Raw genomic sequence first — 19,215 nt, forward strand, 5'->3', positions numbered from 1 at the left:
CCCACAATAAATGAGGAAACACTGTCCTCTGAGGTCATACATATGCCTATGAGAGAGTAAAGTTTCCTCCTGATAGACCTAAAAATGACAAATAAGCCTCTAAAGGTTACCCATTGTCTCCAGTGGTCTGAATCTTTCCAGAATGAAAAAAGCACACCCCTCTTTATTTTGGCAACAGCTCAGAAAACAGTAAGGCCCTCTAATACACAATATAAATCAGTCCAGATTATAATTTATAGACAAGGGGAAGTTACTGAAGAAAGTCATAATTAACCTTCCATCCCTCTAAAGCAGGGGTCCTCAAACTTTTTAAACCGGGGGCCAGTTCACTGTCCCTCAGACCGTTGGAGGGCCGGACTATAGTTTTTTTTATTTAAAAAAATCAATAAAATATTCCTATGCACATTGCACATATCTTATTTTGCTGTGTGGAAAGGCCCTAAGAGGGGGTTCTTTCTAGCCATCTTTAGGCAATAATTCCAGGAGCAGAGAATGGGAAATCGTCCTATTTCTAGTCTGAACAAAATCTGGCTACCAGTATTAAAAAAAACCTCTAAAATTATAACTGTAAATAAAGAACAACACTCAAACACAGGGGAACTCCAGACAAGAAACAATCAGGGCCAGCTAATCACCTCTCAACAAAGGATTCTTCCTAAAAACGGTCAGGCTATGAAATGGTAATCAAGGTGGCCAATTGAAACATTCATACCTACCTCCAACAGACAAGAGTTCTTTCTCCCACCCCAGATCTTCCACAATTTTCCTAGTTAAAGGTTTTCCTCTGACATGAAGTCCAATCGTGTCCAACTCTGGGGGGTGGTGCTCATCTTCATTTCTAAGTTGAAGAGCTGGCGTTGTCCGTAGACACCTCCAAGGTCATGTGGCCAGCATGGAGCACCGTTACCTTCCCGCCGGAGCGGTACCTATTGATCTACTCACATTTGCATGTTTTTGAACTGCTAGGTTGGCAGAAGCTGGGGCTGACATCGGAAGCTTATGCTGCTCCTCAGATTCGAACCTGCAACCTTTTGGTCAACAAGTTTAGTAGCTCAGTGGTTTAACCCACTGTGCCACCGGGTGCTCCAATACATGTTAGCAGTCTTCAAAAAGTTCAGCTTTTTGCAACTCAGAGCCCCTCCACGCAACTGAATAAAATCCAACATAAAATCTGCTTTGAACTGGGTTATCTGAATCCACACTGCCATATATCCCAGTTCAAAGCAGATATTGTGGGGTTTTCTTCCTTGATATTCTGGGGACCCTTCCACACAGCCCTCTATCCCAGAATATCAAGGCAAAAAAAAAAACCCCACAATATCTGCTTTGAACTGGAATATATGGCAGTGTGGATAACCCAGTTCAAAGCAGATACTGTGGCGGGCATGGCTGCATGGAGCAGCACCGCGCGCTCACACGTAAAGCAACTCGCGAGGTGCTTTACACGCGAGTAGACCCCGCGGAGCAGCCTCCCTTGGCTGGCTCACACTGCGCATTGGCCCTGATGGGCAGCCTGAGCCTGCCAAGGGAGGAGCAGCACTGCACCGCGTACTCGCGCGTAAACACCTCGCGAGGTGCTTTACACGCGAGTAGACCCCCGCGGAGCAGCCTCCCTTGGCTGGCTCTGCTCTGCGGGGTCTACTCGTGCGTAAAGCACCTCGCGAGGTGTTTACGCGCGAGTAGACCCCGCGGAGCAGCTTCCCTTGGCTGGCTCACGCTGCGCATCGCCCCCGATGGGCAACGTGAGCCTGCCAAGGGAGGGGGGCTGTGTGTGGGGGGGGGCGCTCCTCCCCCGCGGGCCGGATAGGTGCCCTTGGCGGGCCGGAAGTGGCCCGCGGGCCATAGTTCGGGGACCCCTGCTCTAAAGCCACTATGATTATATATTATATTTTTACCATATAATATCCAATACAAATAAGTCTAAAACATATATGGAATTGTAAGGGCACTTCCAGACAGTTTCAAAATACGGGTCTAAAAGTGGGGCAAAAATATCCCAGGACCTGACTGCAATTCTACACACAGACCAGTCAGTCCTGGGAAATGCTCTCTTGCCATCTTCACGCCTCCCTTTGAAGCAGATTTTACAAGTACACAAGGTGGATGGGGGGACATCCTGCAGAAGTTTTTTTTTTAAAAAAAAAAATCTCTCCAAGATGTGCTGGACCTCATGTGAAGATCCTAAAGCACACACAAGCAGATTTCTTAATAGTTCTCTTCACCCAATTATAAATTCAAGCTATGTTTAATATTGCAAACATTAAAAGAAAAGAATGATTGCAGAGTGTTCTAATTGTTTTTCAGCTGAGCTTAGATTGAGCCATCAATGTGTCCATGGCTCCATTTTTTGACAGCCTGGTCAGTTGTCTTGGACTTTTAAAATATGCACATGTGCTGAAGCAGTCCACACTAGAGGATCAGAAGGAAGTCAGGTGCTTTCCATGACTATAGGGATATACAATCATGTGATGGTATAGATTTTTTTGGTCAGAATCAGGTTTGAAGTGCACCTTTTACGTGCTTTTCAGTTGTTAACCCAACTCTCCAAATACTTTCCCTGAACACCATTTACCCCCCCCCCCCCCCCATTTATCCCATTATCTTTTGGGTTTTTTTAGGCATGCGCAGAAGTAACCTTAAAAAGGTTATTCAAGACAGATATAATACTCCTCCCCCAAATTCATTCTGAAAGCACTGGCTGATTGATAGGCTTGGACTTCTACTCAACAAACAAATCATGCCCCTCTTTTTAATTCTTTCCTTAATTTACACTGTTTCTCTACTCCACAAACCCAGGCGTTTAATATGGGCTCCAGAAATTTGTCTCTCTCCCCATTTTTTGTTCCTGAAGTCTTCTCAAAGAAATAATATATATTAATATACCTAAGAACAGAAACTCACTGAGAATATAACATTTTCTCTAATTCAAATATTTGTTCTCCAGATTCAGTATGTTTCTCTGTTTAATTGAATGCAAGAGAGGGAAAGTCCCTCACCCTAAAGAATTCTAATGACCAAATCCACTGAGATATATCTTCAACTTCAGCAATATTTGAAGAATCTAGTGACTTACCAGAAATCACTAGAAAAAAACCCTAGTGAATTAAGAATTTAACAAGTTAATTTGCATGTTGGTTCATTCTTCATGCTAGATGTTTCCATTGTCTTCAATGTTCTTCTAAAACTCTGGTGAGAATGTTGCTAGAAAGAGTGGTAGCAAGTGTAACATAACACCATAAATGTGATTTAATGTATTTGCTTTCTAACTTTGGGCACTTCCAGACAGCACCAAAATCCATGTTTGTTAACTGAGTCAAAGAATTCCAGGATCTCACAACCGGTCCACACAGAAACCTGTCAGATCCAGGATATGGTCACCCACCATTCTCACATCTTCTTTTGAAGCAGATCAAGATGGAGGGTGGACAGGGGATATCCGATGGAAGCTTTATTTTTTAAAAATCCCTTCATTATTCACTGAATCATATATGCAAACATGCAAATACTTTAATGTAAATGCAAGCAGATTTGCATATGCACATATGACACCCAACACATAATGGAGAGATTTTTTAAAAATTCCATCAGATCTCTCTTTTTTCACCAATTCTTCGTTCAACTTCTGTTTAAAATTATAAAATGTAAAACAAAGAGTTTTAGGGAGTTCTAATTGCTCCCCATGTGTGCTTACATTGAACCATCATAATTTAAAAATCATTCTAAAATTGAATTATTAATATTTAAGGATGGGTGGACTAGTATTTCCAACTACTGTAGACCATCCACTTTCACAGGGGTTTGGGATTCAGTACCCCAGAAAAAAGTGGCAAACTTTTTCTGGGGCAAATAAAAAGAAGTTATTTTTGAAACCTGGGAAATCATGACTCTAGGAATCTCTAGACCCAGGGTGACACTACAGCCAACTTCCTTCAGATGTTGAGTATATAATTGCCTTGAGGGACTAGATATCCCTAGAGAAGAGTTTTCTTTCCAATCCCTGGTTCCTCCAGTGTGACTCAATGGTCGTCTTCCAGTTGATGCTGATCAAAGAGTCAACCTGGAGAACCTAGAGATGGTTAAAGAGAACATATTAATTAAATCTTCAAAAGTTACATTCACAAATGTGAAGGAACAATTGTAATGTGAGTTTCATATGTATTCAGCTGAAAGCTCATTTCATTACACTTTGTATCCGTTTATATTTGTAAGATATAAATGCATGAAAATTAATCTATATTAGTTCCTACTGAGTTTATGTTTTTTATATTTACATCAAGACTCTTAGTTTGTTGGGAAGTGCAGCTAGCTCTATATAGTTGCTCTTTCAGTCTCTACAGCTCAGTCTTTGAGCAGAAAAGAAGATGAGTTTGGCTACATAGTTTGTTGGCTTGTGTGAGGTTTTTGTTTGGTTGTGGGCTCTGCGAACTTCCTGAGCACATAGTATAATAGCGTCAGTATTCTGCTAAGTCACTGAGGACCCATCCAGACAGGCCCAAAAAACAGGACCTGTCTCAGTTTTTATCAAACAACGCTCCTGGTAAAAACCTTGGTTATTCCAAATTAATTGAATACCCCATTATATCTAGGCCTTCCTGAAAGGCCTGGGTTCAATGGGATATTGGGCCTATGGGGATTCACCCTTGGGTAGTTCCAGGATCAACTAGAACTTCCTGGAGCCCAAAGGTGTGGGATGGCACCCATCCCCTCCCCCCAGCCCCTCAAAACAACCCTTAAAATTAAAGAAATCACACAGCCATATAACCCAGAATATCAAGGCAGAAAATCCCACAATATCTGCTTTGAGCTGGATTGAATCCACACTGCAATATATTCCAATTAAAAGCAGATAATGTGGGATTTTCTGCCTTGATATTCTGGGTTATATGGCATTTAAAGGAAGGGCCCTTAAATGCATGCTGAAGCAGGTTTTTCAAACCCACTTTGGAGCACATTTAAGTGTAGTGTGGAAGTTCCCTGACTTAGTTGGGAGGAGAGCTAGCAGTTTATACTATTAAGGAAGTGGAATTGAAAATCCCACATATGAAGTTATTAGTCCTGGGAAATGGTCCCACGGTATCCAGAAAGGTTTGGATATACTGTTGCCCACTGTGTAATTTCAACATCCATTTCCTTTCAGTAATACAGAGGAAATGAGAACATAGAAATTGTTGGAGAGAGTTCTCATGGGAATTGCTGTACTCTCGTGCTTCTGTTTAACCACTTGTGTGCCTGTGGCTCCATCCCTCTGCTAGCTGTTTTAGGATTTAAAAATGAGGCACCCATCCCCATCCCCTGGAACCAGGCATGTAGCCGGGGGGGGGGGGGGGAACTTGAAGGGCTTCAGCCCCCCCTCCCCAAAATTCTCATGGTGGTTCGCAAAAAGGCCTTACTGGTGCATTATTTAAACTGTTAGGTTTATTCATATCATGAGCTGATCACCATACTCAATATATCCCATATGCATGGGGGTATTGGGGTAACGATACAAAAAGCTTGCTAGGGTAGACCCTCTTTCACTCAGACTCAGCCCCCCGAAACAAAGTCAGCCCCCCCCCCCCCATCGAAATCCTGGCTACGGGCCTGCCTGGAACAGTCTAAACATTCATATTGCAGGGAACTCTAATTTTTTGGGGAGTGTTAGGACATACAGTGCTTCAGAGCAGTGCCTTTTAAACCTGATATCAGATTTTATTTTAATCTTTTAATCACATGTTTTTTATTCTGTCCCATGATCAAGCACCCATTATGGGTGTGCATTTTGTAACCCCATTTATCCCACTTTCTATTGGGGTTTCGGGCTTGTGTAGATGTGCCTGAAGATGAGATTGTGTTTTGAAGGTTAGGGTTGATTGTTTTGGCTACTCTATGAAGGTTTAGTTAGTTTTTTGGCCATGTGCTCTCCATAATAATATGGTCTATGTAGGTAAGGTCTGAGCTGCTGGTTTGCGTGGGGCTGGAACTAGCATCCATGAACTCTATATGACTGCTGCCTCATTCTTTCAAGTTCATCTCTGAGGTGAGAAAGCTGTGTTTGGGAATCATTCTTGACTCTGTATTTATTTTTTTAAGTCTTGGGGGAGATTTTATTTTCTTTGGCTTTGTACTGCATCCCTGACCTACTTGGGGGTGGAACTATTAGCCACTAATGACTTCCTCAGAGGGCCAATCCAGACAGGCACAAAATGTGGGACCTGTCTGGGTGTACATGCTATTTAATTAATTTGGAATAACTGAGATTGTTCCAAATAAATTAAATACCCCATTACCCCCACTTCCACATAGTCCTGGGACTACACAAGGGTAAGTCCCCATTAGAAATCCTAAATCTTTTGGGCTCCTGGAGCTTAAAGATTCAAGATGGTGTCTACCCCCTCCTGCAGCTCCTCATTTACCCTACATCCCTCTTCTCCTGGTGCATCATTTCCTCACACTAGGAGGGTGCAAGGAGGACCATAATGACAACCAGGTAAAGTTTTTAAAAACTTTTTAGGGATTCTTTTGGGGAGGTTTGGGGGGAGCTGCATGCCGTCCAGATAGTAATCGAGATAACATGTAGCCTCCATAGGAAACCCCTCCATAGGAAAGCCCAGGGTTTGGTGGGGGGCTTATGGGGACTTAAACCCATTCAGAAGTGGCTTTGTTAAACCTGTTCTAGCACACATTTAAGTCCTGTGTGGAAGCCCCCTTAGTGTCTAAGTATCACCTTGTGGTGTGCACACTATTATCAGTGAGAGCTCAACACAAGCATAACTAACAGACAATGGCAACACACATTTTGTACAAGGTAGACTTATGAATGGAAATATACAAATGTTTCCAAGGATTAGTTTCTATTACTCTGTTCTAACACTAACAGGCTTTAGGTAATGTAGAAGCTAACGTGTTCTATTCAACATAAGCTCTTGTGGATAACAGTACCAAAGCACATATCAGAAGTGATCCCATAAAATGTGTCACATTCAGTGCATACAAAATGTCAAGGAATGGAGCTTACAATCTTAAAAATATTTACCTGAGGGCAGACACCAAAAACAAACCTCAATGAAATTTACTTCTGACATATTTAAGATTGTACAGTGATTCACCTATCAATACAGTGAATGGACTGAAATGTACGAAACAGGCAAACAAAAACATTGTTTTGCCCCTAATATATGTGAACCAACTCTTAGATTCTTTAGCATATTGAAGTCAACTGGATCAGACCATCTGTGTCAAAATTTTGTTCTAATGATTACCACATCAAAGCTCTTATCATTACTGGTATTTTTCCTTTCATTTATCTCTTTAATTCAAAACCTCTGTAGTTGTGAGCATCTGGATGAACAAAAATGTTTCATTAATTAAGTCTGTTATTTTGCGATGCTCCATATGCCAAGCCACTAAATATCATAGAGGGTCACCTAAAAGTATCCAGTTAGGTTAACAAGAGAGATGCAAAGACCTTTATTTGGAACATTTTGAGGGTGCAATTTTATTTTTGACATGGAGAGATCACTATTAATATTTGCATGTTTTAAAAATAAAGAAATCAAAAGTATCTATGAGGCTTTTTATCCCTTTGAAAAATGTAATCAACAGATGTCAGGCTTTAGAATTTTGCTGATTATTGTTAGATAATGAAATTGAGTTTAACAACAAAGAATTTCATGACACTTTAAAGTATAAGTAGGGCACTTTTTAAATCTGTTGACAGCTTTATACCTGTTGTCTCTCTTTAATATCCACCCTTTAATATCCACCCTTCCACACTCATTCAGTTGTGGCTGTGTCAGTGAGGTAGTGAGTCCATACAGATATTAATATGAGCTTTAAAGATAGGTTTCAGGCTCAGAACTTGAGAGGAGTCTCTGTTCCATTGACATGTAAATTGCCAGCTCTCACCACTGTCTTTCTCATTTCTACAGAGACCTCAACTCATTCCTTGATGAGGAATTTTGAAATTACATTGCAGAAATGAGCATCCATTATACAAATATACAGGCAGCCTTCAAGTTACAAACATCAGACTTACAAACCATTAAAAGTGTATTCTTCCTCTTTAGATGAAGAACCGATGCACATCTAATTTAAGAAAACTTTACAACTTTGCCCTTGCTCTTAAGACTGAGTTTACTTTTTAAAATGCCATGACAATCAAGAAACTCTGCCAAAGACAAAACAAAAACAAAAGAAAGAATGGTAATCAGGGAATAATCCAGTGATAACAAATTTACCCTGATTAGCAAAGAACTCTACATGAGAAGAATAATTGTAAAATAATTAGAAATATCAATTGTCCTATAATCAAAATAAATTAAGTTAAACATTACCCAGGAATAATTAAGTATAATTGAGAAATTTACTCATGATCAATTAATTATACTAATGAAAATGACTTTTTAATTAATTAGAATAATCAGAAGAAATATAATGAGACTCAAATATGATGAATAACCACATAGTGGATTACAGTTGAGACACAGAGTAAATTAAGGCTGAACTGCAGAAGATTGCAGGAATACAGGAAAAGAATTTATTTAAAAAACAAACAAATGCACAAGCAAACTGCTATTATTTATCCCTTAGAAATGAGAAATGGTATGAAGTAGAGACCTGAAAATATAAGTGGTACATGCAGTAAACAGGGAAACAGGTGAAAGTACAGAATGAGTGGACAGATAATCCAAAAAGCCAACCACCTTAAATGTGATGTGGATGCTGATGAGGATGCAGAATATTCTTAATAAGACCTAAAGCTGGGTCTAATTTGCCATACGGGCAGACACTAGAACACCCCCTGATGGCCCTTGACCAAAACTCTGCATTAAAACATAAAATGTACACAGTCTTGGGATGACATGAGGAGTAATATGCAGGTCTATCAGAACCGAGAACTAAACAGAAGCTTTATCCCAGGACACTTCCAGGTTGCCCAGAAATCAGTGCAAAAGCAGGTTTTAAAAACCTGCTTTGGTGTGGATTTCTGTCCAAACTCGCACCCAAAAACCCAGGCTTTTCCAAGGCGCAGGGTTTGTGGCTACATGTCATCTGTATTACAATTGGGATGGCAAGCACCTACCCCAAATCCCTGCAAGCTTCCCCCTAAAAAGTAAACAAAAAACAAAAACAAAAAACATACAAACCTGGCTGCCATAATGTTTCTCCTTGCATGAGGAAATGATGTGCCAGGAGACTGGGGGGGGGGGGGGGGGGGGGGTGCAAGTAGACACTTTTTCACTTTAGTCACTAAGGAGACCTGGATTTGAAAATTTTCACTGAAAGAGCCTTGAAGAGAATAATGATGCTAAAGCTTTTCTCTTGTGCTTGGAGCCTGGAGTGAATGACATTATCTTTTATTGACACTGTACTATTATTCTGTATTGCTTTATTACAAGAAGCAGCCATGTTACATGCAAAAGCATGCTTATTCCTATGCTGAAAATTAGCATTTAATATGAAATAATATGGAAAGAAAAGGGAGACATAAAAGGAGGAGCCCATGGCTTGCCATCATTCGCTGTCATTGTTGGGCTCTGCTGCAAGAGGGACCCTGGGGCCTGAGTATTGCTTTCCTGCCTGCTCAGCCTTGGGCTTACCCACGAGGAGACCTGCAGCCACACCCTCATTCCAGCCAGCTGACCCATCAGGGAGAGAACATGGCCCCCGCAACCTCACAACGCTGCTACTTTAATGACCGTGCCACCCATTGCCCAGAATACCTGCTCCGGGTGCCTTTATAGCCACGCTGCCCATCATTTGGACATTGGAACACCTGTGTGGGCGCTCATTTTCAGGGATCCCCTGCTTCTCCTGTTGCTTCAGACCACTTTTTCCATCAGCCCACTTTGGTTGGGATTCAATGTTTACTTTTAAGCTCTTTTTTGTATTTATATTTGAATTATTGTATGTTTACTTTTAAGCTTTTTTACTGTATTTCTATTTGAATTACTTCTAAGCTTGTTATTGTATTTATATTCAAATCATTATCTCTTGTTTATTGTTGTATGTTTAAATTGATATGTTAATCATCTAAATTCATATGTTATGTTCATTATTATATGTGCAATGCGGCATTGTATGCCATGGATTGTAAGCCACCCTGAGTCCCCCACTGAGGTGAGAAGGGTGGGGTATAAATCTAGTTTAATAATAATAATAATAATAATAATAATAATAATAATAGATATAGTGCATTCAGTCAACCACGTCTCACAAATCTTACATCCTGTGCCTTTTGCAAAATTCAGAACTATGATGTTTTATGTCATAAGAAGGTATGCTATGGGTAGCTATAATGAGGTTAATTGTCAGAGATGATCATTTGATAAGAATGTGGAAATGTTCTTTATGTGGAATACAACTCCCACAATTTCTTATCCAGTGTGGTTACTTGCAGATCCATATCTGCTCAATGCTTGGATCAAATGTCATTTATGAATGGCATACTCAGATCTACTTAAATGTGTAAAATCCATCTTCCAACTATTTTCCAACAGGCCATGCTGATTTGGAAATATTGTTTTCCAACAGACCATGCTCATTTGGAGATAATCTCCCTCCTTTCCTCCCTCTCCCCTCTTCTGAATCGCTAGTAAACTTTGACTTAGGATGCCCTTATGAAAAAAAAATGTCCAAGCCAACCTGTCATTCATATTTCTGCTTCAATTTTCTGGACTCAAGCTAGTCATGGCTTCTTTGATTGAGTTTATCCATGTGTAATGCAGTTTTCCTCTTTTCCCACTGGCATTTTTTAACCTTACAAAAAGCATTATTGCCTTTTCTACTGAATAAAGTATTCTCACAGTACCAATATGTCTGTTTACTCAACTTGGGCCCCTTCCACACAGCTGTATAAAATCCATATTGAACTGGATTATATGGCACTGTGGACTCAGATAACCCAGTTCACATCAGATATTGTGAATTATCTGCCTTGAAATTCTGGGTTATATGGCTGTGTGGAAACACCCTTGGTTTCTAAGGACAGTTCAGGCTTGATTTGCTCTAAGAGCCATTTATTTGTCTTTAGCATTCCAGAGTATTCATAGAACTATTCTCTAGCATGACATTTCAAATGATGGTTGGAAAACATTTCAAATGATGGTTGGAAAACATTTCAAATGATTGGTTGGAAAACTGTGCTCATGGAATTATCATATTTGGCTGCTGTTCAGACTCGAAGGCTTCAGTGGAGTGCCTCAGAGTTCCATCCTGTTACTCTTAAACATTTTTATCAATGACTCAGATGATCAGGTGGAAGTAATCCTTTCCAAAGTTACAGATGACACAAAATTGGGAGAGGTAGCTAACATGTTAATAGTGACAGAACAGAGAGATGCAAATCCAGGTCTAATGATTTGAAGTTATAGGAAGATAATTTAATTTATTTATTTCATATCAAAAGCATTGGATAAATTAGTATAAAACCGATAAAAATATAAGGAGTGCAGGAGGCTAAATATCCTTTGACCAAAAATGGGCAGCAGCAATGGCATTGTCTGTTGACTCCAACAACTCTTCCTCTGTACATGAGGCAGGGCACAGTGGACAAGCATACAGATGCGGAGTTGTCTGTACTGCTCCACAGTCACACAAGGTGTGGAATTCTTTTAGGTTGTCTTTTGATCTGCCCACTCCACTTCTGAGTCTATTCAGGAACTTCTAAGTTGCCCATTCTTGGTTTGCCCCTGGAGAAAGACCCTCGTGGGGGGCCATCCAGTTGGGATTTCCTGGTTTAGCTGCCCAGCAAGGCACCCCACCTCTTGCTGTTGCTGGGGGTAGGGGGTGCCAATAGGAGTGGCAGTTCTCATAAAGCTTTTCCTTGATTTGAGTCTACTGGAAGGAGGCTGATAGCCATGTAGTGGATGGCTTTCACAGTGTTCAACCTTATTTTTCTCACATTTAGCAACAACTTCCCATCACACATCGGGGGGGGGGGGGGGTGCTAGCTAGCTAGCTTGTAGAATTTATCAACAGTTGTAGGTTTAAGACATCCTGTGATTATTCTGCATGTTTCATTCATTGCTATGTTCACCTGCTTTGCATGGGCAGACTTATGACAAAGAGGGCAGGCATACTCAGCAGTTGAGTAAGACAAGGCTAGGGCTGCACTCCATGTGCTGCCAGTAAGTTTCTGCAGTATGTTATTGCGTGCAGCTACTTTGTACTTGGCGTTCTAGCAGTGTTTCCTATATTCTAGTGTTCAAACTAAGGTGACACCGAGATATTTAGGATGGAAAAAGTGTTCAAGCTCTTGACCTTCACAGGTGACTTTCAATTTCCTGTTGGCTTCATGGTTTTGTAGGTGGAAAGCACACACTTGTGTCTTGGCAGGGTTAGGCTTCATGTGGTTATCCTTGAAGTAGTTGGAGAGATCTTTCAAGGCATTAGTAAGTTGGATTTCAACTGTTTCAAAGTCTTTTGCTTGTTGAGTACTAGAAGAAACTTCATCACAATAAGAGCAGTTTGGAAGTGGAACCAATTGCCTAGAGAGGTGGTGGGATGCCCTTCTCTGTATGACTTGAAAATGAAGCTGGACAGCTATCTGTGAAGATCCTTCATTGGGCAAGAGACTGGACCTAATGATTCACAAGACACTTCTGATCCTATGATTCTGTTAGTTATTTTTCTTCTTGTCAGATTTGTTCACTGTCCAGGCTTTCACAACAATACATAAAAATTGAAAATACAGTGATGTGGGGGCAATCCTACACTACATCAAAACTTTTTCTGAAGGATACACAACTCATTTGTATATATTTAGCATGCCAAAACTTTTTGCTTATCTAGATTAATATTTTCTCTCAGAAGCTTCTCCATGCTTTCCGTATTTACTGTTTCTGAGATACATTGCAAGCACACATGTATAGATTTCCATGGCACATTGTGTCATTAGAGGTGAGCAATGGGGACTCCCATGAGAACTGGTGATTCAATCCAATTTTTTCTTATGGTTAGCAATCTCCAAAATGTTCCAAAGTAAGATCATAAACCATGAGTGTGCCCATTCAATAAGTCAATGCTCAGCAGCTCTGCTTTCCTTTAACATTTTCAGTATTATTAAAAACTACAAATTATGCTCTGTCAGTCACTCTCATGTAACAATGATAGGGTGCTTTGTGGACTTTCAAAGCAGCATGAAATAGATTATAATTAAAGTATCTGAATAGCAGCAATTTATTAGTGAGTGGAATGAAAGTATGTTTGGCTGTTCATGAAAACAACATGCTGGGGAGGGGAGGGAATAACAATTGAAAATATGATGTTAAGGAATTTTTTTAAAAAAACTTCCAAGAAATCAGTGGCAGGGAGTGCCATTTTAATTGCACATTTAAAAGTAAGTTAGCTAAATAGAAGATTTGCAATAAAATTATTAGAACTTGGGAATGGTTGAAGAGCTGAATTTTACTTCAAAGAAATGTACATTTATATGCACATTATTGTTAGCATTCTGATGACAATATTTGACATTTGTTGGTGTTTATTCATTTTTCTTTTGATAGTTATGTATTTAATGCCATAAAGGACCAGATATCTTTAAAATGCTTTAGAAAAAAATGTTATTCGTACACTTCCCACTCTTGATGGATGAAGTAAGTTAGGTTATCATGGTGATGCTTCATTTCCTTGTTTAATATCATTACTGAACATGAGTTGCTTGATGTGACAATGTTACTATTATAACTAAACCCTAAAATGATAGGATAAAAGTAAAGATGACAAAATAATATTTTTCTTCCTCTTCCTGTTGTTTGATATTGTCAATCTCTGAAATTATTGGGGAAAAAGTATCAAGAAAAGATTCCTAGGTAGTTGAGGTCCATGATCAAATGTACATTGAGCCTTTGGGAGAGATGGGTAAGAAAACATCATGGACATCATTATCATCTTTGCATTTCATTAGTAAGCATATTATTTTGCCATTGTCTTCATGATAGTCACAATGTTAACTGCTTTAGTTAACAGTCACAACGTTAACTGCTGTTGTGGTTATTCTCTGTACTCTGTAACATTTTTACTATTTTAACATATAAATAGTTCTTTAAAATTCATAATTACCTGCCTAGCAATCTTGAGCTCCCACAACTTTGAAATTAATTCTGGGGATCCTGTCCAAGTGCACAGAAAGTGGTTCAGTCTTGTTGGGGCAATCTCATCGCAGGCTCTATCCCTCATTCTTGGGGAAACCTCTGTAGTCCTTATCTCTACAGTATCAGGGTCTGGAGGTCTCTCTCTCATCTCCCAGAGAAGTCCCCAAAATGGCTAGTAATCTAGACCAGCCTAGAAAAAAAACATAATTTAATTACATCCCACTCATTTCAGTGATATGGAATCATTTAAATAAAACTAAATGCAGTCCAGGGGCAGAAGAAGGTTTGGAAATGCCATAGCTCCCTTACTGATATCCTGTTGGCAGAACTCTTGGAGGGTATTGGATATATTGATGGCTGCATTGTTTGAAATTCTTGAAAGAAAGCCCTAAAATAACTGAATAAACTTGTAATCCTAAACACATACTTTTCTAGTGGTGAATCTTATGAAATGTGTTTAGAATTACTTCTGCATACATAGGATGAATCTGTGAATTTTGTGGTTCTGCTATGTATGTAGTTTATTTTTAACAAAAGAAAGAAAGAAAGAAAGAAAGAAAGAAAGAAAGAAAAGAAAAGAAAACCTTGTGTATCTACAAATATTGTATCTTGGCCCTCTCCTGCCATGCACCCTCACTAATTGCTTAAGGGATTTTAGCACATTGACACAATGCAAGTAAGCCTTTTACCTTTTCTGTAAAAAATATCTAGACCAACACTGGTGACACAGACAATTATTTTTTGTGGTCTGGAGCTAACGGAATAGAGAGATGGGCTCCAAGTGAAATGGGATGAAAATGGCTATCATGCACCACAGAAATTAACTGTGAGACATACATTTGGGAAAGAGGCCAACAGTAAATTAATTAGTGGGACAAGTTTTGAAGACAAAAAGTTGAAGCCTCTGTAAGTGGGACAAGAATTTTGAAGAGCTTGACTCTCATTTGAGTAGCTAATTAAATGACTGGCTAGCAATACCAACAGAGTTCAAAACCCATGTGCTGATCTGGATGTTTCTGTGGGATTTAAGCGGTCTTTGACCTAGCTGTAGTTATGGAAAGCTCTGTGGTTTTATTCTAAACAGGCCACTATGGAATTTTTAAAACTAATGCCTTTTCACTGCAGATGTTGCAAAGCAGGTTGTTAGGAATATGAGATCAGTGAAGAAAATAAAGTATTGTTTGCAGTTTCATACTTCCCCTTGTTTGAGTGATGAAAAGTTCAGGCCAAACTCTATAAGATATGTTTATTGAGAAGGGGGAAAAGAAGATTAAAGACTGGAGAAGCAATGTGTTATAAAACCACAAGGTGATCACTTAATACAATGATATAGTAAGAAGCAGTATAGGACTTGATCACACAAGCCACAATTACATTAGTTTAGGGAAATGAAACATACCAGTTTTAGAGTTGATATCAAAATGCAGTTAACCACTTAAGGAGTAGTGTGGATTTGTTGCCTGGAGTGCTTGTTACTTTTAAAGCAGATAAACACGCAGGCATCGAAGACAACAGAAATAGAAGTTTTATTACTTTCAGACCTGAAAGGATGTCTGATACAGATCCTTGATTTTTAAAAAACCATACAATACAGTGAAAGACGTTATATTCCCATTGACATTCAAAAGACCAACTCTCTCCCCTGATTGGTTCAGAAATGGCCAAGCCAGGATCTGGGCTTTTGTTGGCTGGAGACTCCCTGTAATGTCAGAGTCTCCCTCTTGGCAGGAAAAATGAAGAACTGTCATTTGTCCATTTGAAGCTGGAACCCGTTAGAGGGTCCCCCCTAGAGGAAAAGGGATTTGACAAATGGTCTGAGGAAATATGCATGTAGTCTAGGAAGGGGTTATATGAGCCTACAAAATAGAGCCAGCATTGGAAACAATGAAGAGTTTTATGTAAATATAGACAACTGAATGGATAGCATACAAAACCATACAGATTTCATCAACACGTTATTTGTGTCTGGCCTTTTCCACCACCTAGATCTTCTCAGGGAGATGTGTTTCTAAATAAGGTCTTTCCTGCTTGCTTTGTTTATCTGGGTGAGTTCACCTTTTAGCAGAACATAGGAACAGTTTCATCAGTACCAACATGTTATTATATTTTAAATATTTCTCTAGGTGTCAATTGCAGCACATCTTAGTCCCCTTTAATATAAAACATATATGCCTGAGCCCCGACTAGTTTATAACCATGGGCATGCCGTGAACCATCAATACACACACAGAGACACATACCCAAGGCTTGGAGGAAAGCTCCATTTGTCTGGGTGATTTGGTATCAATCTATAGTTTTAGGTTTTGATAAGCCCCCATTTCCTTTCTACTCCTCCCCCCCCCCCCCAGAGCATACTGATTTTGATGAATATCTAGTTAATCTTCCCTAGAATGCCTGGACTTGGCTGGGTTTGGTTGCTTGAAATCTGCTGGTATGATCTACATGTATGAGCTTATATATATATATATATATATATACACACACACACACACACACACACACACACACACACACAAACACTTAATTTAACCATTGTATGAGAAGCACTGGCCAAAAAATACAGCTATGCCATTGAAACTCTGCTTTGCTAACCTTGTGTGATAAAGTCCACAGTCAAAATATCATAGTCTATCAAAATTCAGTCACCCTTTGTCCTTGAATTCAAGTCCTTACTCATTCATAGAACCCCACGGGCTGGTCCTGGCAAATCATATTCTCTCAGCCTCAGGGGAAGGCAAGGAAAACTTCCCTCTGGACAAATCCTGTCAAGAAAACCCACAATAGCTTTAACTTAGGGTGGCCATCAATTGGAAATAAGTTATAGGCACACAACAACAATCGGATATTTCTGCTATGGAAAATATGGGCACAGCCCCTATCGAAGTATGACCACTATTTGTACCTACATTCCTGCATTCCATATTCAAGTTTATTTTGCCTCATTACATATTTACACATGAATATGAAGGACCCAAGATAGCTTGACTTTAATTGTTTAACATTAACTAATCTTCTTATGTCTCCTACAAAGGCTAAACAGTAGAATTTAAAAATTCTTATTAGAAGGATGTATGCACAGTGATTTCTCTATGTTGTGTTTTATTCAAATTAAGTTGTATATATTGATAAACAGCCTTTCACTGCAAAAACCCACATTTAAGGTCAATAAAGTATAACATACTTTTCCATCTAATTTGTATCTACAGTATATTCAAAACGGAAGAAGATGATAATCCCAAACCTAATTAACTGAGACTCTTTATCTGGAATCTCAATATGGTTTGCTTATGTCCCTCTGTTACTATATCTATATGAAATAGTTTTCCCATTTATATAAACATATGGTTGTCTAAATGCTCACAGGACATGCATCACGTAATTGAAAATGAAGTTGCAATATAAATGTCCAGTTTCAAGTAAAGGAAAAAATAAAATCCCTCTTAAGATTTCAATTTATTCAAATTGTGGAGTTACCGGTCTTGCCCTGCAGCATTTCCTTTGAGACAATTCCAACTGCGATCTCATTAAAAGTTTGTGATTTCATTTCTGTTAATGTTTGAACATTCACATTGTTTTGTTTTGATATTATATATCAAATGATATTATACAATGTGTTCTCTAGTAATTATTTCTCTAATTATCTCATTACAGTACTGGACCAGTGCATGAGTTAGTCTAAAATAGAAATCAAATTGAATGCAATTACAGCAGCGATGGTAGTTACAGAAATGTGATGTGCAATTTAAGTGTTTCAGCCTATGCTTCATGATACACTTCAAATACATCTCTTTATTCTGAAAATGTTACTCACTTGTCTCGTTTTATGTAAACTCTGCAAGTTAGAATGATTCTTTAGATGGTTGAAAACCAATGACAAAAAAACCCAAATAATATCCTAAGAATTATATCAAATAACAGTATTTCTGTTAATCATGCTACATGCTGATTTGAGACTGATGCATTAATTAGAATGATTACCTGGGAAGGATGGTAGAAGACAGTACTGGTTTCAACTTTCCTCTAGAGAGCACTGTAATGAGAAAAAAGGCATTATATATATGGCCCCTAGACTTGCAAATAGGCCCACTGTGACATCAGCTTTAGCACTCCCAACATTACCTGGTCAGGAGATCAAGACACACAAAAAGGGACATACTAAACACTTGGAAGAAACATTTCCAAGTATTCCACACCACTTTATCCACTGGTTGTTATGGTGATGGGAGTCATCTGAGGACCATTGACATTACAAAATTTTAGTGCTATATTTTACTTTTAACAGCTATGACAAAATCTTATGGAATCCTGGTCTTTGCAGTTTAAGAAAAGGCAATTAGAATTCTCAGCCACATAACTCTTGTGCGTCTGCAAACTACAAATTTCAGGTTTTTTCTGCAGTGTGAATGGACTTCTAATATTTGGAGAGACCATTTTTTTCAGGCACTGGCTAAGCACCCAGCTGACTTTGCCTTTTTGCTTGGAACATAGGGAGCTGCCTTCTACTGAGTCATTGGTCCATCTTGCACAGTACTGTTGCCGCTGACTGCTTTGGATTTCTGTTATTCCTTGATAGTTTCTTAACTATTAATTAGTCCAACTCTGCTTGGCTCACCCCCCCCCTCAACCCCCCCCCCCCCAGATAAGAATGGGGTGTTCAAGATAGTTTTTTTTTAAAATCATGTCTGAAGAGACTTGAGAATATACTGCAAGTAGCTTCTGGTGTGAGAGAACTGGCTGTCTACAGAGACATTGCACAAGAGTTTAACCTGTTGTGCCAGTGTGGCTCTGATTTCAAGATAGAAAGCTGGCCAATTAAAAATAATACTAAAAGAAGTTATTTTTGCCCAAAGCATGACAACAATCTACTCTCATTTTAATGAATTAAGTTATAGAAAATTCCCTTATACTCGTTCAGATCATTACTCCTTCTAGCTCAGTATTGTTGCCTTTTCCCAGAGGCTGACTGTCAGTGATCATCCAGGGTTTTAGCAGAATCACTTCTTAAATTTATCTTGAGATGCATGGAATTGAACCAGGTGCTTTTAGCATGTGAAATATTTGCTTTACCACTTCATTTCATCTCCCCATCCTTGAAATCTGGTATAGCCACAACCTAACCCATGCTTCTGACTTGTTTCCTTCT

Source organism: Anolis sagrei, chromosome 2 (assembly GCF_037176765.1).
Source record: "Anolis sagrei isolate rAnoSag1 chromosome 2, rAnoSag1.mat, whole genome shotgun sequence".
Taxonomy (NCBI): domain Eukaryota; kingdom Metazoa; phylum Chordata; class Lepidosauria; order Squamata; family Dactyloidae; genus Anolis; species Anolis sagrei.